The 22,583-nt window shown below is 38.3% G+C and overlaps 1 protein-coding gene across 2 annotated transcripts in view; it reads right to left on the bottom strand.

The window, feature by feature from the left end:
- igsf21a (immunoglobin superfamily, member 21a) overlaps positions 1–22,583 on the bottom strand; it is a 331,022-nt gene that overhangs the window by 54,535 nt on the left and 253,904 nt on the right. The window lies entirely within an intron of this gene.

Below are 22,583 nucleotides of genomic sequence, written 5' to 3'. Positions count from 1 at the left end.
ATTCCAGAATGGCTAAAAATCGCTTGGAGCATTTTTAAAACACAACTCGCTTTTGGCGCCACTCTATGGACATTGTCTCACATGTCTCCATACATTCATTAGCACTTCAGTTTTGGCCACTGGGGGCAGAGGTACTAATTTTCGGTAAGTACAGACTGATTTCCCTTTCAAAACTGTCACCAAATTTACAGTGAGATCAGTCTGTGAATACAGATGTTATTAAAAAAGTGTTGGTTACTTGCTATCAAGTGTCTCAAACAAAATCCTTGAATACCTTTGAACACAAAAACATATTTAGTGACTAGATCTTCCTCTTTGTAGCAGCCTGGTACCTCATAAACATAACTTTGTTTCCTGGCAGAGAGATAAATGTTTGTGCATCCTGACAACATTTTTAAAGCCAGCCAAACAGATTTGAGCTTGTGATTTTGACAAGAGCTCCCATTTTGACAAGAGCAAACAAAAACATAAAACAAGGATTCAATAATGATGGGGATAAAATCTACTTCATTAAACATTAAAATAATATGCTTAAATATGTAATATAACAATTACAAGAAGTCACACACATTAAAATGTCACAGTAACTTCTCCCAACAACGTTGATACATTACCATCGGTTAACACACAAGTAATGTTTGATTCATTAAAGCATGACAAGCAATATAAGCCTCAACAACCCTACCAGAAAACATATCCAATCATTATAGCAGGTAAACTACTGTGCCAAATGGATAACAGATATACATCCATTCAGACAGCAGAATGCTGTGAACTGTGTGAGTTTGACTGAAGTGAATGTAGTTTCCCCAACTGGAATAAGGTAAGGACATTGTTTTGAACATTGATTGTTTATGGAATCAATAATGCCATTTTTGTTTTATTTTAAACTTTAAAAGTATAATGCTATAGCATTGTCACATGACCTCATCATGTTGCATGTTTAATTTACTGAGTGACTTCAGGTTATCATCTTTAAAATAAAAACGCATTATATTTTGCATTTGAATCATTTTAAATTTTAAAACAAAAACGTCTTAACTTGGTGGTATAATGATTCAAGAAAGAAATCACAGCAAATATATTATTGGGTAGAGAAGGAGAGGATTGTGAATAAAGAAGAATGAGACATTTGGAGACACTTTTACCCATCAATTACCCATCAATATTAGCTGCATATCAGAGCTTCTGAAGTGCATAGTTATTCCTTATCAAGCGTTCAAACGCAAACTCTCCAAACCAACCTTAACGCTCTTTGAAACAGACTCTGAAATCTTGTATATATTCAATGCACTTTCAAGTGCAGAGGCACAGTGTGGAGTTTTCAATGGCTGGGGCTTTTCAAGCATGTCAGTGAAGCTTTATTCCATCAATGGGAGCCCGGTTGTTCACATGGGCCAGATCTGTGCAAAGACGCAATTATACTGAGAACTCTTTAGGCAAAAGGGAAGGAAGTGAAAGGCTAGAAGATCAGAGGAGTGTGGTAGGACCACAGGGAGTTTCAGTTCAGGGATTTTGATCTGCAAAGATCCTGACCCCTCGCAGTGAAATGAGATACAACCACCTATGATACAAAACCACAAGCACGTGCTCCTAGGAGTGCTCTTAGAATGCTATTCATAATAAATCATCTGTCATAAACACTCTGTGTCCGAGACAGCGGTTGTTAAGGATGGAGTGTTATGTTATGTGAAGTATTATGCATATAACATCAACACACTCTTGCCAAGCTCTTTTGACGAGTCCCACGAGTGTGCCATGACATCGGAAAAGCATGAGCAGATAACTTGTGTGCCTGTAGGGATCTGTGGGGAGGATAAAGATGGACTTCCTGGTACTGACATCTGTGCATTTAACATAGAAAGGATCTGATGCAGGAGACCGTAAAAAAAAGCCCTTCCCACTTTGAACATTTAAGCCTGCCTGTCATCAGCTGTTCAGGGAAAAAAATGGTGGCATGGGGAAATGGGGGGGTTGTTGCTTTATAACATCTGCATTGTTTACTAGCACCAATCGACTTACGATTCTCTGTCAACGCGCCAACGTAGGTGGGCATTGACTATTCAGGCAGCTACATTATCACATAAAAAACTTCCTGCAAACTCTCTTTCACACCCTGCTGAGAGCAACTGATGTTGCTGCTACCCAGTCTTGCATTTTTAGGGGGCACTGATTTTTGAGCCAAGTGGATTTTGAATGTAACTTCTAAAATCAAATGGTTGTATATCTGATAATCAGGTTGTAGGATTATTGTAGGTAATGAGGGTTTTCTAAAATGCTGACACAGAAATTGGGGTCCCACTTAATATTAGGTGTCTTTAACTACTATGTACTAACATACAATATAATGTATTATCATGTAGCTACAAATTCTCACAAGATACACATCTGCTGCTACTGAGGTTGAGGTAGTGTTTAGGTTAAGGGTTGGGGTAAGGTTAGGTTTAGGGTTAAGAGTAAGGTTAACAGTGTAACTACAGATGTAATTAAATGCAGGTACATTAAATGTAAGTATTATGCAACAACATATACATATATAATAAGAGCATAGTAGCAAATGCATAAGTACATAATCGTTAAAAACACCTAATATAAGTGGTCCCTGATATGTTTTTAACATTTTCATGTGAAATAAAAAAAAGAGTATTCAAAATGCAAAGAGAAAAAGGATACTTTTCTTTCCAAAGTTGATCACTTTTACACAGCAAAAGTGATTTTTTTTCTTGTTTTCCAGAAGAAAAAAAAAACATTTACTCTAGAAGCAGAAAAACAATTAAGTCTTGTTTTTAGAGAGACCTAACAAAATATAATGTAGTTTATGCTTAAAACAAGAAAATTTGCCACTGGGCTAAGAAAAAAAAAAAAATTAATTCAAAAGGGTAAACAAGTCAATGTGATGTGATACTCAGATTTATTAAACCCTTTAAACTCTATGGACCCTCCGGCTTGTCCAAATGGGAGTGCTATTATGTGGAAAAAGTGTACAGTCCCTGTCTACATAAGTCAGACATCTGAGGTTTCATTTGAAAGCTTAGAATCGGAACATTTCAGAGACCTTTCACTTCTGCATTTATGTTACATAAAATAGCAAAATAAGGCCTCAAAACATTTGCTTCACAAATTAGTGTCCCCTAGAGGTAATGGGGTAGAAATATTTGTATGAAAACAAAGATTGTCCCCTTTCTAATGACACTTAAATTGAGCTTATAGTCCACTCAGAGGCCAACCTATTCGATGAAACAATGGGGATGGTGCTTGAACTGAAAATTAGACTGAATGTCTATGGACAAGCAAATCTTTTTGGCTTTGGGATAAAATGTGTTACTGTATATAGTGATGGAATGTGATGAAGAAAAAAAACATCTAGTGCTTGTTGCCATCTAGTGAAATGAAATAAGACTTTTCAATATGAGGTACAGTTAACAGAAACAGAATTACATGTTTACAAATGTAGGACAATATAATATAAAAAAGATTAAAAACAAATCAGTTCATCATAGATAAAACACATACAACATAGATTACAAACACATACAATATTATTTATGAATACTATTCATGAGTCGTCTTTTATTATTATTTGGGGTGATTTCTGAAAAATAAGACCAAAATAATCTTTTAATAATATTATTGATTTTTTTATTTGAAAAAGTTTTGTCCAACAAATAAATAAGTGAATAAATAAAACATTAATAAAACTGGCATTTTATTACCTTTTACTTGATAATTACACAACTTGATGTTTTTGAAGAATTTTTTTTTTTTTTCATAGAACATTTTTTTTAATGTATGAAACCAACATGGGCACAAACATCCAGTAACATTCCTATAAACTTAATTTTTATTAAGTCATCTGCAAATAGATTTCTTTTTTTTTTACTGAAAAACATACTAACAAACCTACAATGTAAGGAATTTATTATTATTCTGAATATTATTCACAGTTTATCAAGTTCAGTTGCAATTTTGCTTGGTTTATTAAAAATATATTATATTAATTGTATAATATTATACAGTATATACTTTATTTTAGGTGAGGATTTGAACCAAGGTCATTTCTTATCATGCTAAGGACACCAAGAGAGCCAGTACTGGTGCTCCCTCAAAAACAATGATTCATGCTGCTCCTGTATGTGAAATCACCCGAGAGGGTTAAAGAGGACTGCTGTGAATCTCTTGATCAATAACGCTTGCATACTAAAGAGGCAGAAGAAGAAAAAGGTGCTGTATCAGGAGAGCAGCAGGGGTAATAAAGTTTTTTCAAGTGTCACTTTAGTTCAAAATCTATCTGCCACTCTGCAATAAATGCACAATAGAAATTAACTGATTAAAGCACAAGAGATGGAGGAATGTGTGATGGCATGAGAGCTTTTGTTTCCTCACCTCTTAATTGCTTATTGATGGCAGATGTATGGAAGGAAATTAACCTTAGCGCACACTATTAGCTCTCCGGGACACAGAGACTTGTCCTAAATTGGAGAATGATATGCTGTCACTTGATTCTGCGGATGGGACTAAATACGCTCCTGCACGCCCAGCCCGGAAGCAGGATGCTGTCTCTGAATTGATGGCATCCCAGAGCCATAAAAGAGAGTGTTAAATGTTCTGTTTGTTAAATGCTCACAGTGGTCTTGATGGATGAGACCCCATGGTGTCTGTTTATGGTAGTGGCTAGTCAAGGCTAATTAACTGTGTGCTCACACAACTGCTTCATCAAATGAGCCAAGCACACCAATGCAAACCAATGCCAGTCAGTAAAATGTAGGGTCCGTATCCTCTGAATTGGGCCAATTGGACTCTTAATTACTGCATTCACAGCACTACTAAACTGAACTTGATAGCAAGCTTCATTACAAAATTATTTTAGAGATGTGTAGTCTACTGTTCAAGATAATGTTGATCATTTTTCTCCTGCTATGATGGTAGGCCTACAGAAAATAACTCTATTATGATCATAGTTCAATTTGACAAGTGTCCACGCTGCCCTACACAGGCAAAAGGCAGTAACTATGGGAACACTGAAACTGAGAATACTAGCTACACAGTTCTCTGAATTTGAGTGTAGTTGAGTCAAACCCATCTGTTATAGGACAGATAATTAGTTTAAGTTTGAAACCTCCACTTTAAGTTTCCTCACATCTTCATTTTCCAAAGTACATGGTATTAGAGAGTGTTTTTCAAAGTCTCAGCTTTTGCAGTAGCTTAACTGATAGAGTGCAATGGGCCAGCATATGAGCCCTGAAGAGTATGCAAGTCGACACCTGAGACGAACGTGTTATAGAAGCTGCACAAAATGACATGGTTGCTTCAGCAATTTAGTTTTTCATCTAAACTTTTCTTTTATGACACTATCGCTTAAAAGAAAAGCTTAGGTTCAGCTTAGATTCAAAGTTTAGGGTTGTGTGTTTTTTCTATTTTGTTTTTTACTAGATAGCGCATTGACCTTTAAAAACGTAATATGTTTGGGAGAACAATTAACTTGTTTATAGTACCACACAGTGGACATTTTGCAAAAATGTTGCCACAGTCATGTGATTGTCATGAAATAACCCTTTTGTAGGACAGTTTGTCACCCAGTATTACAATTTAAAGGAATATCATTTAAGTCAAAGATGAACATAATCAAAAACCCTCTAATGGAAAGACAGAGGTATGACTATATGGTAAATTGTCTGCAATTATATAGCGCCTTTTTAACCTTAGTGTTATCCAAAGCGCTTTACACTGCGTCTCATTCACCCATTCAAACACACATTCACACACCAATGACGGCAGAGCTGCCATGCAAGGTGCTAGCCTGCCATTGGGAGCAACTTGGGGTTCAGTGTCTTGGCCTAGGACACTTCGGCATGTGGACTCGAGTGGGCTGGGAATCAAACCACTAACCATGCGATTAGTGTCCGACCCGCTCTACCACCTGAGCCACAGCCGCCCCTAAAGGGGATTACATTTAGTAAAGTCTGTAACTACCGTGCCACTAATGGTACCAATCACAAATGCAAAAATCATTACAACTGGTTTCCCATAAACTCCATTCGCTCCTTCTGCACCGCACTCCATCTTCCATTGCTCCACCTCAAACTTAAACCCACCGATGGAACTAGAAATTGACTTGCCAAAACTTCCACAAAGCGCCACACAGCCACAATGTTTACACTCTTTAGAAGACAACCTTTAAAAGGCTCATAGCTATCTCTGCACATTAAGGGCAAAAATGCGCAAGTACTTGAATGTAACGAATGTAAGCTGGTACGTGAAAGCTGTGCGGTATGTGTAAACCTCACTCCCCTGGTCTCAAGAGGCACACTAGCAACTGATGCTAGATGGTGTAGCCTTTAGCCTCCTTGTTGGTGCACCCACCTCCCATGCTGGCTGCGCTGGTTTGAATCCCACTCAGAGCGGGTCGAGCACGATCGGTTCCAGTGGTGCCGTGATCCAGATGGGAGTGAGATTTAGGGAGAGCCAGCTGGTAAGTGATAGCTGTGTGGTATGTGTAAATCTCACTCCCCTGGCCTCAAGAGGCACACTAGTAACTAGCACTAGGGGCTGTAGCCTTTAGCCTCCTTGTTAGCGCGCCCGCTTCCCATGCCGGCAGATGCCGGTTTGATTCCTACTCGGAGCGGGTCGAGCAGGACCAGTTACATGACGCAGGCATCTCTAGCTTTGCAAGCTCAATATCATGCATTTTTGCATTCCCATATGTTCCACAACATTCATAACGCAATGCTAGTATGAGTTGCATTCTCAACATTGTAACAAGTCAATAATATCACATACGGTTTTATGGCTCAAACTTTTAAAGGTATCTCTATCGCCTCCCTGTGTTCTGAAGTTTCTTACCACCACAGTAACGCAAAAACGCACTGGACCTTGCATTGGCAATGCATTGGCAAAACACTCGCATGTGCGTACGCATTCTTGCATAAAGTATGGGATATAAACTGATGGACACATCAGCTTTAAAGACACACTCCTAATCACAGAAACAGCACCAGTTTTTATGGGTGGAGACATCACAAAACTATACGAGATAATATCATAAAAATAATACTTTACACTAATACAGACTCATAATAAACAACAAAAGCAGTCTGGGGGGTTCATCATGACACTCATCTCCACTGTACCGTTTTGCATCAGAGTTTCTAATAGCAATTAGAGATGTTCTAGATGTTGTCTGTAGGGAAATCGAAACATCCACAACATCAGAATAATCCTTGATGGAATTTTTGAAATGATTAAAGGCTGTGGCTCCCATGCCTGGAACATAACGATACCTTGTATAACCCTTTAACGGATTAGGAATTTAGTTTGATGTGATGGCATTACAGCAATTTGAAGGTTTCTTGAGTGATTTGCAAAATTTTACACACTGGGTGAGAAAATGCATGGAGCAATTTTAAAGAGGGGCCATTTTGTCAACTTACTCTTTGTCTCCCTTCAGTGAACATTGTTTGTCATATTTTTAAATAGAAATCAGACAAACACTGGTATATTTGCAAAAACAAACCTAGTCCCAGGGAGTCATTTTTATTCTCAAATAATCATGATGGAAATAATCACTGCTGCTGCATCTACCCGCAATATTATTCTTGGAGTAAACAATGATTCACAGAAGAGAGACACAAATTGTCATATAAGCTATTTCAGAAAGGAAAACATTAGGATAATCAATATAAATATACTGTATACTTTTATTGAATAATGTAAAGTAAATTTACTGGTCTTTTCACTAACTCTATGGTAAATCATTTCACTGTACAACACTGAGATGAAGCCTTTAATAAAGCCTAAATAAATCTGATTGATTGGTTGACGGATATAGGCTAGCTGTTCCTTTGTGGACCACAAGATTGGATGAATTATTTACCTGAATGGCTTCACTGCAAAAAATGTTTTTCCTGCTGATCATTGTTGAATTATTTTCTGGTAAAAATATATAAATGTCCTTAAAAAAAAAAAAAAAAAAAAATATGTGAGAGTCAGAATGACACAAGATATTACGTTTTATTGTCAGAGAAATCCAAAAAAAAATTGGTGGGAAAAAATACAATTTGTCCACGGGGTAAGAAAAATAACAGATTGACCATTTGCGTAATATGTAAATAGCATCTGACACACAGTGCAACTATTTTCACTCCAATAGTCTGGTGAAAATAGAAGAAATTGAAAACAAACTGTGCAGCAAAGTGTCGCAAAGTGCCGTGGGGTGTAACTATATGAAATTATAAAAAAAGATTTTCGTACAGATGACCCGGGTTCTAATCTGCCTTTTGACCCACATTTTCCCATCCTGTTTCCTGTCTCCACTCTTAATATTTCCTTTAATACTACTTATAATAATAAATACAAATTTACATAAAAGTACATTTCCTCGCATGATTTGGTCACGGTGAAGTTTGGAGAGTTGAGAGAAAGATTTGATCAAGGTAAAATGAACCACAGTTTTACTATAATAATGACATTTACATTTACATTTATGCATTTGGCAGACGCTTTTATCTAAAGCGACATACAGAGCACATATTACAGGGACAATCCCCCCGGAGCAACCTGGAGTTAACTGCCTTGCTCAAGGACACAATGGTGGTGTCTGTGGGGATCCAACCAGCGACCTTCTGATCGAACCAGCGACCTTCTGATTTACAGTTATGTGCTTTAGCCCACTACACCACCACCACTCCTAGTAATATTTTGGTAGCCATGTTTTTTGGCGGAAGCCATAGTTTTAATGCAGTCAGCCTTGGTGTTACTACACTAATATGGTGTTAATATAGTAACCGTGTTTAATTGTGTGGTCACTATGATTTTACTACAAAATACCATGGTGATACTATGGTTACTGTAGCAAAACCATGGTTAATTTCTGTAAGGGAAGGTTAGGGTTAGGTTTAGGGGTTGATGTAGGGTGTTTGTGGGACTCTAAATAAACACAATAAACATGCTGCCGTGATGCCACTATTCTGTATGTTAGTATTTAAATAGGGGTGCAAATATCGTCATACACTATTTGCACTTGACATGAAATTCATATTTGCACAATGTGTAAATAGCAGCTGCCGCAATATAGACCTGTTTTCCATTTGAATCAAGTTTTTCTTTTCTTATCCCACTGGCAAATACGTTTTGCTAGTTATAAGCTTGAATGTTACTAAATATCTCGATATTTTTGATGCAAAACAAAAAGACCACTCTCCAAGAAAATTATTATTTTGCAGCGTGGTAGCTCATAAGATGGAATGTATTATTACACATGAATGGCTTATCACAAAATTGTAATCAGAACTTTGAACAGAGTGAGCAATGATGACAACAGCACTCACATTCTTTTGAAATAACTCAAACCCTTGTGGTGTAATTTTCTGTGACTGAATTGTATCTGGCTATAAAGGAAGTTATACAGTGTTTTTTAACAACATTTTAAAATGAAGAAAAAAACGAAACACGTTAACACTTTACAATAAAGTTCCATTTGTTAACATTAGTTAATAACAATAGTTAACATGAACTAACAATGAACAATACTTTTAAAGCATTTATTAATCTTGGTTTATGTTATTACTACATATAGCAATACATTTTTAAAATCAAGTATTGTAGGGTGCCTGGGTAGCCCAGCGAGTATTGACGCTGACTACAACCCCTGGAGTCACGAGTTCGAATTCAGGGCATGCTGAGTAACTCCAGCCAGATCTCCAAAGCAACCAAATTGGCCCGGTTGCTAGGGATGGAAGAGTCGCATGGGGTAACCTCCTTGTGGTCAAGATTAGGGGTTCTAGTTCTCAATGGGGCACATGGTAAGTTGTGCGTGGATCGCGGCAAGTAGAATGAGCCTCCACATGCTGTGAGTCTCCGCAGTGTCATGTACATCAAGCCATGTGATAAGATGCGTGGATTGATGGTCTCAGAAGCGGAGGTAACTGTTACTTGTCCTCCCCCACTTGGATTGAGGAGTGTATCCGCACCACCATGAGGACCAACTAAGTACTGGGAATCGGGCATTCCAAATTGGGAGGTAAAAAAATAAATAAAAATCAAGCATTGTATATTAGTTAATGGATTATAAACTAACATGAAATAACAATGAACAATTGTATTTGTATTAATTAACATTAAAATAATTGCTGTAAAAAAAAACATATTGCTCATTGTTAGTTCATGGTTCTAATTCACTATCTAATGTAAACAAATGGAATCTTACTGTAAAGTGTTTTCTAAAAACATTTACTACGCTTGTATATAATAAATAAATAAAGCAAAATATATTAATTCTCTGCTATGCAGGAAACGTGATGCAGCCCTTCTATGGCGTTTTACCCTGTCGCTGGACCAAACTCCCCTTAAGTGGTTGTATGAATTTCATGCCTCCTTACAAAATAGCATGCAATAAATGTTCCACTTCTCTCCCTCCTCCAACCCCTTTTCCTTTTAAAAAACTGTGTCAACCATTTTCCTCCCTCTCATAATCCACACCGCCAAGCCATTCATCCTAAAAGAACCAGCCATATTCCTTTTGCAGTGTGATAGCCTGAAGCACCATTACTGTGCTCTCTTTTAAACAAAAATACAGCAAATAGGTTTTTTCTCTGTGTGAGGAACAGGGGCTCGCGTTTAGCGGCGAGTTCCCTGGAGAAAGGTCTTGTTGGCCTGGTAATTAAAGGATTTAGTGGCCCTTTGAGACGGGGGAAGGAGGGGTGTCTACTTCTCCTCACTCTCCTCTCGCCCTCCTCTAACATCTGTTACTAAGATCTAATAGGTCTTCACTCAAAACACAAGGGACGGATGTCAAGCCATCTCTCTTTCTGGGAAATAATTTACAGCTAACTTTCCTAATGAAATATTTAGGTGCCTTTTTAATAGTCAGTCCAATTTTGGGTCTCGAATCTAATCAGCCAGTGTTTGAGAAGGTCTTAAAATATTTGATGCTGTCTAACTAGGCTTCATCAAGCTGTTTATCAACAACTTTAATAGGAAGGTAATGAATGATAATCACACAAAACCACTGATGCGTTTGATTAAAAATATTCCTGATTAATTCAATTAACTGTCTTAAACAGCACTTATCAACAAACAATCTCAATTATTTAACTTCACAAGACTTCACAAGACTCATTTGTAAATATATTTCTAACACTGACAACTCCTGCAGTCTGTTAGTTAAGGATTTGAGCTGATATGACAAAGTGTGTGGGTTCAGTCCAAAACAAGGGTAACCAGGGAATTGGAGTTCTGCACATATAATCCTGCTGTAACCTTGTCCCCTTGATCAATTAACCCCAGGTTACTCCAGGGGGATTTCTCCATGAACTTTGCTCCATGAAATGCATTTTTAACTGCTAAATGGCATGTGTAGATCAGCCTTTTAATGTTTCAGGTGCAATACAAGTTAAGCCGCATTTGTGACCTAATGTTGATTACAACAGAATATAATTTCAACTCATCACTTGATAAAAAGTGGCTAGAATCACGGTTAGAGTAAGGCACTTACAGTATAATGGAAGTAAATGGGGCCAGACAATAAACATTAAAATATACACTGTTACAAAAGAATAGCCAAAAGACACAAACGTTATAGTATGTGTTAATGTTATTTTAGTCTGATAGAATCTCAGTTCAACACGATTTTTTTCCTCTTCTTTAAAAAAAGCTCAAATCTGGGTTGCAGTGAGGCAGTTACAATGGAAGTGAATGGGGCCAATTGGTAATTATTAAAATACTAACTGTTTCAGAAGTATAGCCAAAAGACAAACAATATGTGTGTTAACATGATTTTAGTGTGATTAAATCACTTACATTTACATTTACATTTATGCATTTGGCAGACGCTTTTATCCAAAGTGACTTACAGTGCCCTTATTACAGGGACAATCCCCCCAGAGCAACCTAGTGCCTTGCTCAGGGACACAATGGTGGTGGCTGTGGGGTTCAAACCAGTGTACTTCTGATTAACAGTTTACCAGTTATGTGCTTAGACCACTACACCACCAGTGAAGTTATATCCCTTCTACAGGGTTCTACATAATGCTGTAACCCTAAAACGACCATAAAACACAATTTGTAATGGCAATTTAAACAACTTTAAAGTTCAAATAAGTTTCAACAGAAAAAAATATTTAAGTGCTTTATAAAATTATAAGCTTAAATATTTTCCTTTTAAATCCTCCAAAAATTTGTCAAAATATTATATATATATATACACACATTTTTTTGGTTGTGGTAATCAACATTATGTCACAAGTGTTATCGATTGAGCCTAACTTGTATTGAATCTGGAATTTTCTTTTAAAATCAATATAAATGTATAAGGGAAAGGGGACAGGACAAAGTTTTTCCCCATTTTAATAACCATTTCTGTCTTTACCATTTAATTTTGAATGGCCCTGCGGCATGACCAATACATTTTTAAAATTAGAAATGTTTTATAGTCTCTCAATTAATGAGGTAATAAAAACGACATGCATAGTAATTAAATGCAGTTAATTAAAGCAATGCAATGGGCACACATTTAAAGGGATAGTTCACCCAAAAATGAAACCTCTCTCATTATTTAATCACCTTCATATTGTTTTTCTAAACCTGTATGACATGTTTTCTTCCATGGAACACATAGGAGATGTAAAGCTCTGTTCACACCGCCAACGACATTGCGCAAGAAGGCGACACGATCCCATTTATTTTCAATGTGAGCACAGCGACTTCCGATGACATGAGCTAATGCTGTTGGTGACAGAGATTGCCATGGAGAGTGACAATCAAAGTTGAGAAAATTTTAACTTTATGCAAATGACGGATGACGATGCATGGAAAAGCATGTCAGGAACAGTCTGCATTCTGAGTTAGTTTGTTTAATTCATGATAGATTGATCTATGATTTAAGGCACTGGGTTGTTAGTGATTGTTGGTGTAGAAAGCGGAGGTGTGGATACAAAAATGGAGAGGAGTGATACAGTGACTCCCGGGATGGAGAGGTGCGGTGACCTTGGTGTGCACACATGTTAAGTCTCCTGTGTGTTACGGTTCTACGGAGTTGGTTCCACCTTTAAAAAAATAAATTGTGCTCAAGACAAAAAATGACCAAAATTGCAATTGCGGTTGGGGTGGCCAATGGACACACCAGGCCACCACCTAGATCCACCATTGGCTAAGGCATCATTCTCTAAAGATCATTTGATATTTTTTCTCCCTGTGATGTTAACATAAGCATATGAACATCTGGACATCGAGTGGAATATTTACTGTCATGATACCCAGAGCTGATGAGGAGGTAAACTTAACTGTTGAAACTTTATAAAGCGCACTCCAACTCCATGTCTCACAATAGCTCTTTCTCAGTAATGGTGGAGCAGCCCCCGTAACCTAGCAACCACGGAGCCTGCTTTACAAAAACCAGAGCCCTCCTACCAAGGCAAGCCTGCAAAGTTAGCTAAAAAAGCATAATGCAGTGGTCCTATAGACATACACTCACCTAAACGATTATTAGGAACACCATACTAATACTGTGTTTGACCCCCTTTCGCCTTCAGAACTGCCTTAATTCTACGTGGCATTGATTCAACAAGGTGCTGAAAGCATTCGTTAGAAATGTTGGCCCATATTGATAGGATAGCATCTTGCAGTTGATGGAGATTTGTGGGATGCACATCCAGGGCACGAAGCTCCCGTTCCACCACATCCCAAAGATGCTCTATTGGGTTGAGATTTGGTGACTGTGGGGGCCATTTTAGTACAGTGAACTCATTGTCATGTTCAAGAAACCAATTTGAAATGATTCGAGCTTTGTGACATGGTGCATTATCCTGCTGGAAGTAGCCATCAGAGGATGGGTACATGGTGGCCATAAAGGGATGGACATGGTCAGAAACAATGCTCAGGTAGGCCGTGGCATTTAAACGATGCTCAATTGGCACTAAGGGGCCTAAAGTGTGCCAAGAAAACATCCCCCACACCATTACACCACCACCACCAGCCTGCACAGTGGTAACAAGGCATGATGGATCCATGTTCTCATTCTGTTTACGCCAAATTCTGACTCTACCATCTGAATGTCAGAAATCGAGACTCATCAAACCAGGCAACATTTTTCCAGTCTTCAACTGTCCAATTTTGGTGAGCTCTTGCAAATTGTAGCCTCTTTTTCCTATTTGTAGTGGAGATGAGTGGTACCCGGTGGGGTCTTCTGCTGTTGTAGCCCATCCGCCTCAAGGTTGTGCGTGTTGTGGCTTCACAAATGCTTTGCTGCATACCTCTGTTGTAACGAGTGGTTATTTCAGGCAAAGTTGCTCTTCTATCAGCTTGAATCAGTCGGCCCATTCTCCTCTGACCTCTAGCATCAACAAGGCATTTTCAGCCCACAGGTCTGCCGCATACTGGATGTTTTTCCTTTTCACACCATTCTTTGTAAACCCTAGAAATGGTTGTGCATGAAAATCCCAGTAACTGAGCAGATTGTGAAATACTCAGACCGGCCCGCCTGGCACCAACAACCATGCCACGCTCAAAATTGCTTAAATCACCTTTCTTTCCCATTCTGACATTCAGTTTGGAGTTCAGGAGAGTGTCTTGACCAGGACCACACCCTAAATGCATTGAAGCAACTGTCATGTGATTGGTTGATTAGATAATTGCATTAATGAGAAATTGAACAGGTGTTCCTAATAATCCTTTAGGTGAGTGTACTTACAAATACATGCAACTTGATTAAAAAAAACAAAAAAAAAAAGTTTAAGATGGAACTGTTCTCAAAAATAACACCCCCCTCATATTGATCTTTTGTAGGTTCACTGGATCATTTGAAATATTATTGTCTCGTTCACTGGCGAGAAGACAAGAGATACGTGTAAAATCGCCATTGCCTTGGCCATGCTGGGTTTTGCACATATGTAGTGATCAAAGCTTAGCTCCCCCTATCCCACTTCTTCAGCACCAGCAATCACAATTTGCTGGTGCCACCCCTGCTTTTATTTGGGTTGAACCCAGACACAGAGACTTGCTCAGAGATTCACCAAAAGATTCTGCTCTGACTTTAAACTAGTCTATAGACCCGGGCATCAGAAAACTCTATCATGCCATCTGAAGAAATCAACAACTATCCATATTCATACAATCACTTTCGAGAGTCCTGATTGACACTCTAAAATACTCCCACTGCCATGTGGAGAAGTTTTTAAAGTCAGTCAAAATCCATTGAGGTAGAATGAGACTTTGCTGTATCCATTGGATCTGCTATCAGCTATTTTAGAAAATAAAGAGGCTGTCAGGCAGTCATTTTTTTTCTCCAAACTGGAAACTACAAAAGTCATTTCTCCAAAGACATATTAACAAAACCGATGTTGGCAAACCTCAAGGAGGTCTGTAATACCTGTAGAAGCTATCTGTTAACATTCCCATTTATCTCAATGGCAGGACGCTACCTGAATGTTGCCATTTTTGCCTCAGTTCCTGAAATGTTGAGTCAGTCACCACTTGCTGGATTCAGTAAAATCTAAAGGAAGTGGGGTGGGACCTGTGTTTTGGGTACATATTTCTATCCTTAAAGGGATAGTTCACCCAAAAATGAAAATGTACAACATTTCCTCTATTTCATCCCGCATGTGTATGAATTTCTTTCTTCAGCAGAACACAAATTCAGATTTTAAGAAGAATATCTGAGCACTTTTGGTCCATACAAATCAAGTGAATGGGTGTCAGTATTTTGAAGCTGCAAAAATCACATAGGTCAGCCTAAAGGTTATCCATATGACTCTATGTAAAATCAATGTCTTCTGAAGTGATATGATAGGTGCGGGTGAGAAAAATATCAATATTTAAGTACATTTTGTCTATAACTTCTCATCCCTGCTGAGTCAATCTCTACTTTAACATTTACTTTCACATTCTTCTTCTTGTATTTTTATTGATTCACATGCATAAACCCCATACTATATAAGGTAATAATTTATAGCAAAAAAGGACTTAAATATTGATCTGTTTCTCACCCACATCTCTCATATCGCTTCTGAAGACATTGATTTAACCACTGGATTCATATGGGTTACTTTTATGCTGACCAATGTGAATTTTTGGCATGCTTTCCCTTGAATTGTATGGACCGACATAGCTGAACTATTCTTATAAAATCTTAGTTTGTGTTCTGCATAAGAAACTTCTGGAATGGGATGAGGGTGAGTCAATTATGGATGAACTATCCCTTTAAGGAGACAAAAAGTGTTTGTTTTTTATCAGAGGAACAAAACATTTAAATGTACCTTTAAAGGTAGACAGTATGTACTTACGGTACAATAAGGTACCCAAAATGAGTTAAACATTTCACCTATACATTTTAGAAAGTCAAGAGGGCATTACCCCAGTGATAGCCCTTGACCCTTAAACAATAATCTTATTTATGTCTGAGTGTGAAGGATAAACTTATACGTAACAGTAAATGTACGTAACTTTGGAAAAAAAGAGGAAAATAGTACTTAAGAAGAATTTTATTGTTTTGTCAATGGAGCTGTAGATGCCATGTGACTAATCACTCCATATTATTTGTTTGTTTGTTTGTTTTTTGCTATTTATATGTTGCTTGCAATGGACATCAAAAAAGATATTAGCTAAAGAGACAAATATAATTTATCTGGACACCTATTTCGGGGTTATCTCTATAGTATAATTAATGCATGCTATTAAAATAAATAAATACAAAGATTCCAAAGATAGTTAGCTCCAAAATTTTACATTACTCTTTCATGAAAAAACTATTGATGTTCAATGTACACTTTTTTGTGTCCATAAAAAAGGTGAATAGGTAATGATCAATAGAATAGATAATTAAATTAAATTAAAAATCCAATCTAGGAATAGATAATTAAATGCCCAACCCATGGGTTTTAATAGCCGTTAGAAACTCATCCCAAGAGACAGGCAAGTTGGCCAATTGTAGGCAAATTTATCACAACATTATTCAACACCTGCATCTAGAAACCAGTACTGTAACACCACGGACCTACAGGGAGCCTAATAAAACCTATCAAAGCTTGATTCCTTCTATAAGAAAGAAAAGGCTCTAAGATGAGTAGTCGCAAGAAGCTTTAAGACTGAAGTCAGCCCTTTGAAATAGCATTCCCAGTACGAGCAGTGCCATGAGATAAAAGGCTCTAGAGCACTTTTAATCACATTGCCCATTGTGCTTTTAGGATTTTCATTTGCCCCACACCCTTTTCATTTGCATTTGTCATTACCACGCTGTCAGCTCTTATCGAGGTTGCTCTCTTAGGGGAGGAAGGGAGCAGCTTGCTGTCGAAGGGTGAGCTCTGCAGTGGCTTGAGCCGGAGGGCTGCAGGGGCTCCAAATGCACTTTGTCGGGTGAAAGACGGGACTGACAGACCGTGCCAAATGCTGGTGTCACTTTGTACAAGTTCACCTGTTATAGAGCTCATTAATCAGGCTGATGTCATTAGTCGATGTTGGTTTCCACACAGGCATCTGGATCCATCCATCCGTAAGGTTTAGATCACCTTGTGGTGAAATCTGTCAGCTGTGCTAGGCTTTTGTTCAAATCTGAGCTTCTATGGATACTTGGACTTCATAAAAGCACTCTGAAGTTGAACTGAATTTCAAGGCTGAGGGCTATTGTTATTTAAATGTAACGTTAAACAGATAATTCTCCTACGCTCGCAGGCTAAACTTTCCTCCAAGTTTCTTCCATTCAAGAGAAGTGAGACGCTACTGAGATGAGCCGAATCGTTCTCAGCCTTACTTGGAAACGTTCCTCCAACTAAAGCTTGGTCACACAAAAGCGTTTCTCGTGATCCTATTTCCATATGATAGGAAATAAGATGCATCATGAGTATATGCAGCTTTGCTGTCACTTTCTCTTCTTTGAAGCCCTCTGCCGCTAAAAACAGTCTCAGGCTTGGAACACGGCAGCTTTACTGGAGACAAGTGGGACGTAAGAGAGGATTTAAAGAAAAGCAATAGAGCGGAAGGATGTAGGGAAGAATTAAGGCAAATGTGTGCCCAGTGCCCACCACAGCTTGCGTAATGCCACGGCTGGCACCTATGGCCCTAAAGTTGATGCTTATCTGATGGGGGGGCCACCATCACAGTATGCTCCAATTTGGCCTTTCCCACCCTTCTTTAAAGGCTGTTTGGTCATTTGCAGAGGCCCTACACTCCAGTTCCTTTAAGGTTCCCCAGAGGCTCTGGAGTCACATACAAATTGGTTGATCAGTATGGTTGTAAGGCCTGGTCTAGACACTTTTTTTATATCACCTAATTTACTGACCAGGAACAAATGAGGTCTTAAACTTATATGAGGCCAAGGAGAGTTGGACCGACCAACCGGTATCCGCCATTTAATTCTCTGTCCTATAGTAACACATGCCATATGAGCAATCACCCCTTGCGGTCTTACAGAACAGTGACACCACGAACCAGAAAACAGATGCTTCTAAGCCCCCAACCTGTCAGCATGTAAGCAAACGCTTTAGAGGTACAGCTGAACTTAACATATTTCAGAATATCACGCCAAGAGCTTGGTATAGCACACACAGGATTTAGACAGATGGAGAATGATGTTTTTCTGAAAGCTTCCAACCACCAGAAAGCTCCATTTGCTTGCCCAAGAGCACTGAGTAAAGGGTAGACAATTTCACTCCAGGGCCAGCATGACAAACAAATGCAAGCATTGCCATTAAATCCTTCTAACAGTGAGCAATATATCAGAGCTGGTTTCAAATCCATGGAGTGTTTACATGGAATCTTCCATGCTAGAGAGTATGGAAGTGACTCACTTACAATGGAAGTGAATTGGGTCAATCTGTAAACATTGAAATACTCACTGTTTCAAAAGTATAACCACAAGACATAAACAATACTCATGTTAAAATGATTTTTGTGTGATAAAATCGCTTACTAACCTTTTCTGTGTCAAGTTATATACAATTTTACAGCTTTGTTGCCATGAGGACGTAACGGCGTAAACCCTAAAACAACTGGGCTGGACTGGGAAGAGAAAACAGCTGGGGGAGGAGGGGGGGTTGAGCCAAAAGTTGTCGAGTGTGGGTGGGTGGGGTGTGTTTGCTATCCTCTTCTGCATATCGCGGCACTGTTTTGTGGTCCGTTCTGCATTACGCGGTGGCTCATTTTAGCATATCCCGTTTTGCGTCCGACCCACCGGCACGCTCGGTTTTCCCGTTGGCCAGTCTGCCGCTGATTGGCCCCAACATGTGTTGGCCCAACACTAAAATGCCTGGTGCCTGCATCAGCTGCTTTTGGAGTGTCCCGGTTGCATTGCATCATAAACATACCATTTTAAGGTCCCTTTGTCAAGTTAAACTAAGCTTGAATCTCAGAAAAACACATTTTGAGATCCCTGCATTTGGATTTGTACTCCATCAAGCTGTGTTTGGACGCAAGAACATGTTCTCATCTTGTGTTTTACCTGCTCCCGGTGTGTGCGGTTTGCTCTCTGTCTGTTTGAGCTGCGCGTTGCCTATGCAGATGAAGTTTCGCTTACTGCCCCCTAGAGAAAACTGGTGGTACTACAAGCTTAATTTGCTCAGATATAAAGAATATTCTTTATTATGGTCCAGAGATATGATAAATTGCGTAAACACATAATTTTTTTGTTAATTTATACAAATGCAATTGTTAATTGTAAGTGCATGTTGGTTCATCATACATTAACTAATGATAACTACTTTGAAAAAATGCATTAGTATATATTTTAATATTGATTGTATTTTGTACTGTACAGTAAAGTTGTTAGTTTATGTTACTAATTAACTAAGTACAAACTTATTATATACTGTATATAATACTTTATTTTTATTTTGGGTTGAAGTATGACTTTTGAAATGTTTTGGTTCTATAAACTCTAGTTAACCTCCTTCTCCAGAGAAACAAAAGATTTCTCCATCTTGATTCGCTGTCATGCTGATGATAAATAATTTATCATTAAACTTGAGCACGACAAGATGTCCTATACAAAGAAGTTCCCAGCAGATTGGGAGTGTGCCAACTGGCATTAATGCTGGCCAAGTGTCTGTAGGTTGTTTCAGTGTATCTGCTGTGTGTCTATGGGAGAGTAATCTCTACAAGGTCAATGTTGATTTAAAAATAAAATAAAATACAGCCTGCATTATATCAGCAGGGTAATAGGACAATAGAGTTGACTTTCGAGAGCTTTTGGGAACAGCAGAAAATAAATTTATTTCAAATCACTGTTTGGGAGGATTAGACAGGGTTGGCTTTATGTTTCATTCTTAGATGGAAAGCATTGGTGCAAAATGTGTAACTTTGACATTGAAATGGAAAGGTCTTGAGACATAGTACAATTCATTAAATGGTGTTTAGATTGCTTTATACAGCCATTCAACAAAGAGAAAAGAAACAAAAATAAGGGTTTGGAATTAATTACCCCTTTATAAATGATTTTGAAGCACATTCACATGGCACCTTCCCTCATTATTTCTCATTGTTCCTTATTTCACAGAAAGGTTGACTATGGTTCATACAGAGAAACAGTTCATAGCAGGGGATATAATTACTTGCGGCACACCAAAGACGTGCAAGGTGTGTCCAGCTCTGTGTGAGGAATATAGTTCCTGAGTATTGAACAATGTGAGAGAAGGGTGATCAGAGCGCTACACTGTGTATAGATTTGTGTTCCCGCAGGTGTTTTTGGCAGTGTGGATCTCAGCTTCTGCCAGAACCACTACCTCTGCGAGACAGTACTGGCCACATGATGCACACAGTTAGCCTTTTTAAATCTGCACTGCAGTCCAGTCAGTGCAGTACTAACAAGCTGTGCCATTGTTTAAAGGCTCACTCAATAATTTTTCCCTCATTAAAAAAGTTTGAAAAGTTTTAAGTAATAGTAGTTTTGAAAAATACGTTCCATTTAAACAAATTTTCCAATTAATTTTCCTCGGTTTCCAATTTCTCACTAAGAGGTTGCAATTGCGAGTCATGACGCACACACCACAAACATGCACACACCAGCGATGAGAGATTACCTCTTAATGCTATTTGTATGTACAAAACAAGCCCAGATGGGACTTTTGACAGAAAGCAAATACTTTGCAGCCTCTATAAGACACAATTTAATTACCACAAAAGCAGATCAAGTCTTAACTATAACGAAAACGCAGAATGAGACATTGTATGCAGCACTTTTCATGTGGAGATCAAAGAGTCACTTGACGCTGACATTGACGCACTCACGTGAATCATGAACATGGCTTTACGACTGCGAAGCAAAGTGGATAGCCACAGTCTCCTTGGTGATTAAAATTATGGAGGATGAGAGTTCAAGGGATTTAATGCCCATTGCAATGAATATGCAACCTATGGTGGGACTAGTTCTTTCAATTAGTCAAACTCCCAACATTTAATGTGACTTGAATTGGTGCCATTTTAGTGCATTTCTATCTTTATACTGCGGAAAGGAAAAATAATTATATATAGAGTTCATATAGAGTATAAAGTTCATAGTATATACTATACAGTAAAAATACTGATCAGCCACAACATTAAAACCATATAATAGCATTCTGAGATTATATTCTTCTCAAACAGAGCAGTTATCCGGATTACCATAGACTTTGCCAGTTCAAACCAGTCTGGCCATTCTCCGTTGATCTCCCTCATCAACAAGGCATATCGATCCTCAGAACTGCCCAGCCCTGGATGTTATTTTGTTTTTGGCACCATTATAAGTAAATTCTAGAGACTGTTGTGCATGAAAATCCCAGTTACAGAAATACTCAAACAAGCCCATCTGGCACCAATCATCAACAATCATCCATGTGATTACCTAATCTGCCAATCGTGTGGCAGCTGTGCATAAAATCATGCAGATACGGGTCAGGAGCTTAAGTTAATGTTCACATTAACCATCAGAATGGGAAACAAATTTGATCTCAGTGATTTGGACCATGGCATGATTATTGGTGCCAGATGGGCTGGTTTGAGTATAACTCTTTGTTACATTTGAAATGCCTATGGAGAAAATGAATGTGAAAATATTCCCCAAAGTAACCCAGAATGGTGAAAAAGTGGGCAGGCACTGTTGCACATTATTTCAAAATCAGAGAACCTTGATTTGCTCAGGATAGCATGTAGTCAGCATCACCGAAACCTCTGCTGCATATTTATATAAATGTGAATACATGTAGCTGGAATGCACATTGCTGTCAAAAATATTGTTATTTGAAATATTGTGAAATATTGTGCAAGAACCTTAATATATTAAACATTTCAGCCACTAATGGAGCCAAATCGAGATAAGTCCAAGATCTCTGCCGTCAACTTCAACTACTGTTCAAAAGCTAAAGTGAATGCTAATTTATTCGTGAATTTATGTTCAGGAATATTTTACCCTCTTCCACAGCCACGGGTTGCTCATTGATTATGTGGTTGAGAAGCGTGTGTTTGAAGCAACCAGATTACTCTGTTATGTTGCAAATAAGCTATCACCAAGGGACTGAGAGAGACTTCCTCTCCAGGTCTAATAAACACACTGATGGGCAGAACTTCTCCTTATTCCTCCTGCTACAAAATAATAATGAATAAACATGGATATTTAAACAATAAGTCCTGTG

Source organism: Xyrauchen texanus, chromosome 32 (assembly GCF_025860055.1).
Source record: "Xyrauchen texanus isolate HMW12.3.18 chromosome 32, RBS_HiC_50CHRs, whole genome shotgun sequence".
Taxonomy (NCBI): Eukaryota; Metazoa; Chordata; class Actinopteri; order Cypriniformes; family Catostomidae; genus Xyrauchen; species Xyrauchen texanus.
This window is presented reverse-complemented; position numbering and strand designations above follow the sequence as displayed.